General features: G+C 34.6%; 1 long non-coding RNA gene across 1 annotated transcript; it reads right to left on the reverse strand.

The window, feature by feature from the left end:
- Positions 1-261: 261 nt before the first annotated feature.
- On the reverse strand, positions 262-4165 carry LOC144714901 (uncharacterized). The gene is made up of 2 exons (XR_013584481.1): positions 3969-4165; positions 262-672 (listed from the first exon to the last, which is right to left on the reverse strand). It is a non-coding gene; the product is annotated as an uncharacterized LOC144714901 (long non-coding RNA).
- Positions 4166-12584: the final 8419 nt, after the last annotated feature.

Here is a 12584-nt window from a genome sequence, read left to right on the forward strand (position 1 = left end):
ATCCCAATTTAGACAGACAGTGCATAGGCCATCATACCTCAGGGGTAGATGAGTATGCCTCAAACATCAGATGGTACATGAAGGAGAAATGGGAAATATCAAGGCAATTTCGACTATCCTCGCCAGAGCTAAGTTGTACATCTTAATAATTGTTCAATTAAATCTCTTTATAAACCTGAGTATTTAATTATCCTCTCCTAACTCCACAGATCATAATTCTGAATTGACTCTTACATCATTTTACTCCTAGTTACAAATCCCTGAGATAAATACAAGCTTCACTTGACTAAAGCAAAATTTAACACAGCAACAGATATTTACACAACTAAGTTTGCTGCATCATGTCATGGGATAGAAAAAGATCCAATACAAGAAAAGTTCTTACAGCTACAGCCTGATTCTGCTGCATGAAATCACGGGCTGCGCTTCACCTGCGGCAGCGGGATGGACTTCTCCGGCAAGCTGGAGTCCGAGATGGAGATGAGCCGAGATCTGTACTTCTCGTCTCCGGCGACGTTACCGCCGGGATAGACTTCCCCAGAGAGCATTGGTGAGAAGACGGTGACATCTGCTTCAGGAGCACAGTTGGAAATGGCAATCAGGGAAGAGCGCGCATCATCTGCCGACACCTTCCTCTCCGGCAAGAGAACTCCTTCCATGGCAAATCTACTTCTGTCAAGAAACAGATTAAATTGTTTCATCTCCAAGAGAGAGTGACAAAGGAGAGAGAGATGGATGGATATGAAGAGATGACAAGAAACAATAAAGGCAGAACAGGACAAAGATAGAGAGAGATGGATGTAGACATAGAGATAGAAACAAAATGGAGCCTTGAGCTCAATGATGGGTAGATAGATAGATGGATGGATGTAGGTGAAGAGGTAGAGAGGAACAAAAGCCAAGACTTGAGATTGATGGGTACACAAACACAACACAGAGGGAGAGATGGAAGTACATGTTGAGACAGTCAATTGACGAAGAACAAGACAGAGATAGCAAGAGAGAGAGAGATCAGAGGTGAATGCAAATATAGAGATAGTGAGAAACAAAAGCTGACAATTCAGAGATAGAGAGAAAGATGGATGTGAAGCTTTAAACTTGCTAAGTACAGAAGGGCAACAGAACAGAGACAGAGAGATATAGACATAAACATAGAGAGGGCGAGAAACAAACGCAGAGTTTTGAGCTCGCCAGATACAGAAGAAAGCAGGATATTAAAGGAGAAATATAGAGATCAATATATAGATACAGAGACCCATGCAAACATAAATATAGCAAGAAACAAAAACGTAGCTATGAGCTCATTTGATGTAGGAGAATAACAATACATAGATAAGGAGAGAGAGAGAGAGAACCATTGAGGCAGAGATGAGGAGAGATATGTAGCTTCAAATGTAGAGAAAGTCACAAACAAAACCTGAGTTTTGAGCTCTTTCGGAAAAAAGATTGAGAAAGATAGATTCAGACAGAGATAACTGTAGACGTAGAGATGAAGATTAGCAAATTAGAACAATACATAGATAAAGAGAGGTCGAGAGAGATGAAAAACTGGAGTTTTAGCTGGCTAGAAACAGAAGAACAATAAGACATTGATAAACAGAAAAGAGAAAGGGTGAGATTTACATACAAATGCATAGATAGCATGAAAGAAACTGGAGTCTTGTTTGTGCTCGCAAAATATATGTATAAAGAGATTTAGATACAGAATTTTGAGCTAGCCAGATACAGAAGAACAAGACGAAGATTGAAGCAGGGATGTAGTTAATTTCTTTTTTAGTTTTTTTTTTACTTATTTGTTCTTCTTTTTTTTAGCACATGATGCATCAATATACTCCGTTTCAGAGGATCAGAGGGCAGTAATTACTTGCTTTTTCTTTTCAATAAAACTGTACTAGAAAATCTAAATCAAGAATTCTTTTTTAAAGAATAAGCTTTAAAAAAATCATGATAAATATCAAACATCATGTCTGGCCTAGAACTTCCACAAAACTTGTATATAACATGATGCATCAATATACTCCGTTTAGGAGGATCAGAGGGCAGTAATTACTTACTTTCTGTGAGACTGTACAAGAAAATCCAAATAATGAATTCTTTTTTAAAGAATAAGCTTTAGTCCACAAATATATAACAATACCCTCTTTGATGCACCAACATGATGCATAGCAGAATACCATAAACCTTCAAATCATGATAAATATCAAACATCATGTCTGGCCAAGAACAAGTCCAACAGATCAAACTTCCTCAAAACTTGTATATAACTTGTAATCTGTTTTTTGTGCTCCTTCTCCTTCATGTTTTACGATGTAATCGTGGGAGAAGATAAAACTGATATTCAACTTTTTACGCTGATCAACAGCTAATAGTGTTAAAATTGGGAATATAACAAAAAAAATCAACGGTTCTGTACGATCAAACAGTGTTAACATCATTTTCTCAATAACCATGCGATTACTAAATCTAAAATTTAAAAAACAAATTCTAAAGTTATATGAATAGTACTATTGTGTGAAAGAAGGAAAATTTCTGGCTTAGTTTCTCCGCTAATAACCAGATTACCTTCCCTCAGCCAAGATTAGCATAATAAACAGAATAATGAGCTTTGAATTTTCTTTCTAAATTTTTCCTGAGCTTCATCATAATGTCTTTCTTTCATGGTCAAATTTCAAAGAGAAGGCTTCTCGCAAAAAATTCAACAATTTTCAATCAACGATCATCTGATTCGTGAAATTTCGAGACAAGAAAAATATCAACTCAACAAAGACAAATAGTTTATCATCAATTTTCGAATCATGGAGGCGTGACAAATATTCATTAGAAGAGAAAGGGGATAGAGAAAGAAGGATAGAGATAGAGAAAGATAGAGAGAGAAGGATAGAGATAGAGAAAGATAGAAAGAGAAGGATAGAGATAGAGATAGAGAAAGATAGAGAGAGAAGGATAGAGATAGAGAGAGATATAGAGAGAGAAGGATAGAGATAGAGATAGAGAAAGATAGAGAGAGAAGGATAGAGATAGAGAGAGATATAGAGAGAGAAGGATAGAGATAGAGATAGAGAGAGAAGGACAGAGATAGAGATAGAGAAAGATAGAGAGAATGATAGACATTGAGTAAGAGAAAGATAGAGAGAGAAGGATAGAGATAGAGTTAGAGAAAGATATAGAGAGAAGGACAGAGATAGAGATAGAAAAAGATAGAGAGAATGATAGAGGTAAAGATAGAGATAGATAGAGAGAGAAGGATAGAGATAGAGATAGAGATAGAGAGAGAAGGACAGAGATAGAGATAGAGAAAGATAGAGAGAATGATAGAGATAGAGAAAGAGAAAGATAGAGAGAGAAGGATAGAGATGGAGATAGAGAAAGATAGAGAGAAAAGGATAGAGATGGAGATAGAGAAAGATAGAGAGAGAAGGATAGAGATGGAGATAGAGAAAGATAGAGAGAAGGATAGAGATAGAGAAAGAGAGAGAATGATAGAGATAGAGATAGAGATAGAGAGAGAATGATAGAGACAGAGATAGAGAGAGAAGGGTAGAGATAGAGATAGAGACAAGATACAGAGAGAAGGAAAGAGAGAGATATAGAGAAAGATACAGAGAGAAGGATAAAGAGAGAGATAGAGAAAGATACAGAGAGAAGGATAGAGAGAGATAGAGAAAGATACAGAGAGAAGGATAGAGAGAGAGAGATATAGAGAAAGATACAGAGAGAAGGATAGAGAGAGAGATAGAGAAAGATACAGAGAGAAGGATAGAGAGAGAGAGAGAGAGAGAGAGAGAAAGCGAAGGATAGACAGAGGGATGGAGAGAGAAAGAGAGGGATAGACAGAGATAGAGAGAGAGAGAAAGCGAAGGATAGACAGAGAGGGATGGAGAGAGAAAGAGAGGGATAGGCAGAGATAGATAGAGAGAGAAAGAGAGAGGGATAGAGAGGGGTAGAGAGAGAAGGAGAGAGAGCCTTACCTCTGCGACGACTTTCTACTCTCCGCCTCTGCCGGAACGCCAATACGCCCTTCACCCCTCTGCAACTGCTCTTATCGTCGTCCACCATTCCCAAGGACCTGCCACAACCAATGGGACAAGGCCACGTGTCTATTATGACGTCATTCCCTTCTTACTCTTCTCTACCCGCGTGGCAGGCAACTTCGAGATAGCTCAGCCCTCCCCCCCCATCCAACTGGGTACGTAGCGATGGACACGGAATTGAGTGCGCAGCCAATCAAACCAAAGCATTCACCGAGAAGAAAATGAACGTCTCTGTTTGTGGGTCCATTAGCTGCTGTGCACGTTAAATTTTTTTAAGCAAAGCCATACTTGGTGGGCTCCCTACTTAGAATCTTCTTCAGTTTCATCCAAATCTGTCACTGGACTGAAACGTTTCATTCATTAGTCATCAGTCATCCGTCTGAGGCGATGGGCGGTGGATGGCCGATGACGGAAATAACATACGAATGACAGTGGATGACTGGAAAGTGATGGAAAAGTCAGTCAACCGTCTACTTAGGGTTGTTGGACCGATGACGAATCTTCTTCAGTTTCATCCAAATCTGCCACTAGACCTAAACGTTTCATTCATTAATCATCAGTCATCCATCCGAGGTGATGGGCGGTGGATGACCAGAAATGACATACGAATGACAGTGGATGACTGTAAAGAGATGGAAAAGTGGGGGAAAAAGATAAATCAGTCGGGCAAATAATTTTAAAATATATACATCCCATCGCCAACAACTAATGTCCCCTGCAAATGCATATGTGATGTTGAAGACTACTAACGTTGATGATTATTTTGACTATCGTTGATGACAATAGCTATTGTAAAGAGGGTGAGAAATTTTAATATTGAAGAAGACAATTGTTGTTGACAAGGGCTATGACTGTCATTGACCAAAAGAACTGTTAGTGACAAGAATGATTAATGTCGTTGATGAAGAAGTCAACTGTAGTTGACTAGGATGACAACTGCTGCTGATGAAGAATATAACAGTTAAAGAGGATGATGACTGTAGCAGCAGTCGATGATCACTGTTATCAATGATTGTCATGGAGGAGGGTGATGATGCCATTGACGAGGATGACAATTTTCGTGGATGATAATTTTTTGTTAATGACAATAATTATGACTGATAATATGACAATAGCGGCGATGAAGTTTATCAAGGAGGATGAGTTTTTTTTATCACAATGACAAACATAGTGACAACGACAAGGATAATATTCCCAAAAAATGTTGTCAAAGAAGACGATGACTGTCGTTGACAAGGATGATAACTTTTGAGGAGATAGATGAGGATCTCATATGTCATTGATGACGACTAAGAATATCAATTGTCATTAACGACAATAGTCAGTAATGAGGTAGAGTACTATCTTAGATAGAATTTCTATCAGCGACCATTATTTCAATAAAAGCATCATTGACTGGCCCAAGGAGTGTCAGTCATGAGGATGACTGTCTTTGATGAAGTGAAGGACATAGACTATCATTTCATCATTGACTATGATGAAGACTTTTGATGATGAGGATAATTATCATTGATGATGAATTTTTGTTCATGTTGACAGTAACGATTCTCAGTACAACAGTGATGTCGATGGAACCAATGACTGTCATTGATGACAATGACACCAATCATCACAGATGAATTATTGTCAAGGATGATGATAGTGTATGTTGTCGAAGAAGAAGAAGACAACTATTGTTGACGAGGACCCACACTAGTTATCGACAATGTTTTTTCCTATGACAACGCCACCTGGTTGTATATCATTTATGATCATGGCTGGCAATGTTGCTATAATATTTATGAAGGATGTTAACTAGCATCGACAAGGATGATAAATATCATTAACAAGAACAATAACTAGCATCAAGAAGGAAGTTAGTGGCATCATTATTAATGATGAATATAAATGTCAGTGATGAGGATGACTATCATAATCGATGATGACTTTTGGAGAATTTAGTAAAGGTAAATCAAGATTGTTAAGGCTGCCACTTGTCTATCCATCTCATTCGTCACAATTACGCTTACTGTGATTTTCGTCCAGCTTTCTTCTCTATAGATTCATGTCACCCTACGCATTAAAAGTTATAACTTTTTCAACAATTGGCCATTATGACTTTTCAATTTGTGATGACATAATGACATTTTTTCCCATGATTAGCTGGACTAAGCATTGCAGAAAACTGTGATCGGTCACCATTCCATTAAATCAAATGGCGACACGTGGTGGTACAAAAATGTTTTCTTACTTAGAAAAATAATATCTCTAGAAATTGAATGTCAGAAATTTATAAAAAAGATATTATTACTTTAAAAACTATTTTCTTTAATAATATAAAGTCTAAAAATCTATAAAATACCAAAATCCAAAAAACAAAATATCACTTTATGAAATCATTTGAATGATAGTAAACATAAAAAAACTATGGTATTAACGTAGTATCTAATTTATTATTATTAGATTATCACCATAAAATTTAGTGATGTTTATTTTTATTTCTAGTCCACTAAAGGAAATATTATATTTCTGGTCCTTTTAGCGATGGCCTTGAATTTTCATTGTATTTTCCATTCAACTTTTAAACCTAAAATCATGTGTATGAAGTGTTAAGATTATGAATTACACCTTTAAGCAGGAATATATCCATGCATTACTAGAGCACACAATTGATTAACTCCCTCGTGGTTTTAGAAAGTGCTGGTGGTCATGAGGGAAAACTACTTCTTGCAAGGTATAATACTATAACCTAGGAGATGCTCTAAATCTCATCCTGTCCGTATCAAATTCTCAAATGTGACAACATAGCATATGGTGTTCCCTAGTAACCTTCCTCCTACCTGAAAGTCAAATATGGGAATTATTATCCTCTTTTTCAAGCACTGAATATCAATTATATTACAGAGTAACAGGGTTGATGAGGCTCCTCTCTAACAATGGGTAAAAAATGAATAAAATGGTGGATGGTTTAAAATAAGGGATTTCCTTGTTAAAAGATAACATATAGCTTACTCAAAACAATATACTAATGAGTAGAATACACCAGATTTCAGATATATAATATGTTTTAGAATTTGTGGATAATATTGGCGTGTTCTACCTGAGCAGAGGATGATAAATACAATGATTAAAGATCCTTAAACCAATTAAAGTTCACACTTCCAAAACATAAAAGTCTAAAACTAGTTAGGATTAGCTAGTGCAAGATAGTATGATGGGTTATCTACTCAGCACTCAACCTAGGAAATTAGTACTTCAATCCTCTTATGTTTGTCTCTTCCTCATACAAAAAGATGTCCTAGTCACTGAAGAGTGCACAGTATGAATCGATACCATGTACCATAGAGTCAATAGATACACTAATCCACTAAAAGAGCTTAAATTCAACTCTCTTGCTTCTATTATGTGGCTGGGAATGGGCTCTCCAAGGTGGAGACAAATAACCTCATGAAAGATGATTTTTGATATGCACAGTATGAGTCGATACCATGTACCATAGAGTCAATAGATACACTGATCCACTAGAAGAGCTTAAATTCAACTCTCTTGCTTCTATTATGTGGCTGGGAATGGGCTCTCCAAGGTGGAGACAAATAACCTCATGAAAGATGATTTTTGATAAGTAATTTTGAAGAAATAATGTTTTTAATGACTCTACTTACCCTCAACTTGCCATGCTGCAAGGCTAAAAAATTGGAGCCATAGAATGCCATTTCCTCACCCCAACCTAAAACACTTATCATCCCTGATGCAAAAAGATGAAATAAAATAAATGAAAACTGTCATTCCTAATGATAATTTAAATTTTGAAGCAATAATTAATTTTGGGGTGCTTTTAGATGTTGTATTGATTCTGAATTATCCATGATCCTCTTGATCATTTTACATTTAGTTTCTATGTAATAAATAAAGGGTAAGAGGCTGATAATCACAAATAAAATTATATTTTTAGTAGTAATTTCATGTATTTTATGTTTATATTTTCATCTAAATTTTCATACATCTAACTCATTACTAGCTTAAATGATTTATTATAACTATAGAAGGAGGTTGTGATTATATTTTTAGAATGATATTCTGACCTTTCTGGATTTTTGGTAATTTTTTATATAATTTTTTGCCTATGAAGGCATAAAAAAATAATTTTGTAAGTTAGAAATATAAATTTTAAATTTATTCTATTGTGTTAATGAATATTTTCAGTTTTTAGGTATTCCTAAAAGTCTGAGGTCATGATGGTAATTTTCCAGACCAATTGGAAGACAGAAAATCGAATGGCTTAGATTGCTCCAAATTAAAATGTTGCTATCTAACCATCCATAAGTTTTGTGTGAAACCTTTGAGGGTAGTTCCATCTTTACCTCCTCTAGTGGTACACCATCGTGGATTAAAAATAGATTCCACATCCTCGTAAAAAAGGCATCGTTGGATTGTGTTTCCAATTTTTATTATTGGAGTGATTGGCTCATTCAGAATATTTTTTTGGTCCATTCTTGCATACCCGAAGTGAAAAGTTGAAGGAATGAGGTTGAGATCAAGACGCATGAAGATTAAAAAATCACTCAGATTGTTAGGCATATGACAATGGGGTTTATGAAATCTTCATATCTTTTTGAGTCCCCTCTTTATCCTTTTTTCTAAGGCTTGAGTCGCCAATAGCCTTGGCTTTCATCGTCACAAATTCCACCTCCAACTTAATATTCACTTGCACTGCCAATGGTGAAATCCTCATCCCTTGTCCATTTTTGCTGCATGCCAGCATTTATCCAAAACCATCTCTGCCATGATCCACAGTCATTAAATATTTAGATAAATTAGAAAAAAAACTAACTATTTTTTAATTATTCTCAATTATATTAAATAATAATACTTATATATAATATATTTAATCTAAACTTATTATTCACTTGTTCAATACTTGCTTCATTGTGGATTTGACCCTTGCTTTGTGGTTGTAAGGAAAAAAAATCTGATTCATCAGGGGTCAATCCACTAGGAAGAAAAAAACTAGTTTGAGTTTTTCAATGTTAAGAAAATGATAGAAATTGAATTTAGAAGAAAAAATATTTTATTTTGCATTTTTGGGATTTCATTGATTTTAAAGAGTTTTCTAGAATTACTTTCAAATCAAATGAAATCAATAAAAATGTGCTTTTGCATTCGATTTTTTTGACTTATATTTAGGGGTTCGGACTTAAAATTATTCAGGAATAAAGGTGAAAATGAGAATATGTCAACTAGTTTTCCATATTTCTATTTTACGGTAATGATTTAGTCCTAAGGATTCAAGATGTTTTTCTGATGTATTCTTGAAGTTTTCATGAAAATTCAAGAGTTACATAAATTAAATGGTGCTTCATCAATGCAAATGTGGGAAAATGAGAATCATAAATCACATCCTGAATCAAAAGAAGAACCCAGCAATGGCCCTGACCAATAAAAGATGCCTCATACACACGAAGTTCACTTATGGAGCCCATTTAAGGCCTTGTAGGAAGCTAGGTAAACTAAAGGCAATAATTCTAGAAGTAACCCAATGTTCAAATTTCAAATTTTCATTTGAAAATGTAGGCAATAAGGCAGCTGAATCTAGACTGGAAATAAAGTCATCTTAGCCTTCCAACATCTTGTAATTAAACCAAGGGCTAGGAGAGAAGGGGAAATTTTATTTAAGCAATTTATTTTTCTGTTTCTACCATATCTTATATTTCTTCTCATAACTTTTTTTGGGGAGAAATTTTTGATCGTGTATTGTTGTACAAGATTGTTGGGGACATAGGTTTTAAGTTTGATCAAGATTCTTAGGAAAAAAAGCACCACTCCACCATAGGGAAATGACAATGAGGTTTGTTTGATCTGCTATATTTCTTCATTTTAATTTTCTTTACATTTTCTCGTGCCAATCAATCATGATAATAACATAGGCATCAAGATTTCCAAAGTGATAACTGCTTCAGAATATTTGATGTATAGCTCAAGTCCCAGCGAATTTACTACATCACACATTGCAACACACCAACACACAGCTGGCCCACAATGCCGTCAGATAGTGGTTAATCTGATTGCTAGCTGAACTAATTGGTCATCATCATCCAAATTGGCAATCTTATTGGTTCGACCAAATAGATATTGAGTCAACCAGATTGGTCATGATCGAACTGGTCGGCTGATCGAATTGCTGTTGATTGGTTTTGTGGGCCCGCTGCTCAATTACTCATACCCACTGCTCGCCTCTGACACCTTACACCACCCATGTTCAAGGAAATGTATTTTTATCATTTACAAATTATTTTCTACCATAAAAATTCCTTAAATATATTAAATTATGTTAATATATGAAAAGTGAAACAAATATTCATTTTGATGTTTCAGTTTGTTATTTTAGTGAAATAAATACATCTGAAATTGTCAAAATTAAAATTATAAAATGACTTTTAAATATTTGAAGACTTATGTGTGAAAAAAGTTATGTATAATGTGATGAATATATGTGAAAAAAGTTCCAAACATAGCCCTTACGGGTTTGACCTGTACATTGTACTAAATAAAATTTGATAACTACTATTACATAAATAATAACCATACAGTAAAATATTTTAACCCTAAATTATGTTTTATGACTTTACTGTTAAGGTTGACTGGCGCCTCTGGCCCTATAGAGGAATTTTTGTACTTTAAAATTTGTTTGTTAAGTCTAAGAGGTTCCGTACACCTGGAAACATGTTGCTATCCAAAGCACACACAGGTGAGTAAAAATGTGTGCCACTAGTATATGTCCTTACTTTTGGAGGGACAACATATGGTTTAGTTTGTTTTTTTTTAATAGATAAAATATAAATAGAGAAGTGAATATAGGGAGAGAAAGGGACATTTTTTAGAGGGAGTAAGGGCAAATGAAGAGATATAAAGATAAGGCGCATAAATGATGACAAATACAGTATAGATAGAGGTTGTAAGTAAAAAAATGTTAATTCTCTCATAAAATTTAAGCATTATAAGTTAGGGACAGGCATGAAGGTTTAGCGAGAAAATATTAGAATGAGTTTTCTAAAGCAAAAACAAAGGAAAACATACTGATATAGTGAGAAAATGATAGAATGAAGGCGAATGGATTTGGAAATGAAACAAAATGTGGATATTAGTTCTTAAAACCTTAGTGATCATCTCATGAGCCTTAAATGTATCCTCTCATTTATTCTTTTCAACTTTGGATGTTGATACTTGATGTGAAAATCAGGATGGAGGCCAAACCCGATATCGCAAGGGGGATTTTCAATATCCACATTGAGGAACATCAAACTATAGGATGATGATATCAGATATATGTTGCTACAGCGCTGGGATATGATAGTGATATCTGCCCCAATGTTGGCATCTGTCTTGATCTCAAGGGCTGGATAAAAATATCAGATATCAGTCTGACATGTGGGTTTTGTGATCAGCACCATAAAATGTTTAATTTATTTTTAAAAAATCCTTCTACCTATAAGAAATAGATAAATTCATAATTAAGTTAATGAATATCTAAACTAAATAAATTTATACCAAATAGTATTAGTTAGGAACCAAATTAAGTATATTAATGAATTTATCACAACCACAGAATATCATATTTGCACGCCCTAGTATCCCATGATATCATGAAAGAGTGAGGCTTTGAGTGTCAACCAGTAATGGATGAAGGCAGCAAGCCACCTATGACTTTTCACCAAAGCATTGAATGATTGGCAGCGCACGGTGAATGATGGGCATTGAGCAGTGGATGATAGGCAGGTCAGGGGGCCAGCAGCACATGGGCAAGCAAAAATAAATGAATTATTCTTCTACTTTCCCTTATCCTATGCCTTCATCTTCTTATCTGTTTTCTGATTCTCCTTCTACTTCAATTCACCTCATCCACCTCCATCTCCTCCTCCTGCTTAGGAAGCATCTGAAATGAACTCTAGAAAAAAAATAACACGAGAATGACACATGTTGGACTTTGGAATAAAGTAGCATTAAAAGAGGAAGTATAGAAGTACCTCAATGAGACAGCTCAAAACAAACATGAGATGTGTGAGGTATATATGTGATAAATACTTCAAAATTCCAAAAATTTATGACATAATTTCAATTCAGACCAAGCGAATAATATTTTTGAATCATTTTCACTTAGTTATTATATAATGAATATACATGAAGTGGTCGATGCACAAGGAGGAATTTTTTTCAGGGTTTTTCCCCTATGCTTGGGAAATGAAAGAATGAGTTAATATGTGAAACTAGATTTTAAAAATATGAATGGATTTATTTTATTTTGTAAAATTTTAAAGAAATTTGTTTTTCATGAATGAAGGAAAATTTAATAAAGTTATTTATTTATATATATTTTTAATTTTAATAAATATTAAAAATACGGAATGTATATTTTGATTTTATATATTTTTATAAAATTAATCTAAAATAACAAACAGCTAGAATTGAGAAATTGGATATATTAGATTTTTCTAAAAATTTTCCATGTTATAATTAGGATAAATAAATATTGTTACTTATGTCAATTTTTGAATACATTTTGAATGCAAAATACCATGT

Source organism: Wolffia australiana, chromosome 18 (genome assembly GCF_029677425.1).
Source record: "Wolffia australiana isolate 7733 chromosome 18, ASM2967742v1".
Lineage (NCBI taxonomy): Eukaryota > Viridiplantae > Streptophyta > Magnoliopsida > Alismatales > Araceae > Wolffia > Wolffia australiana.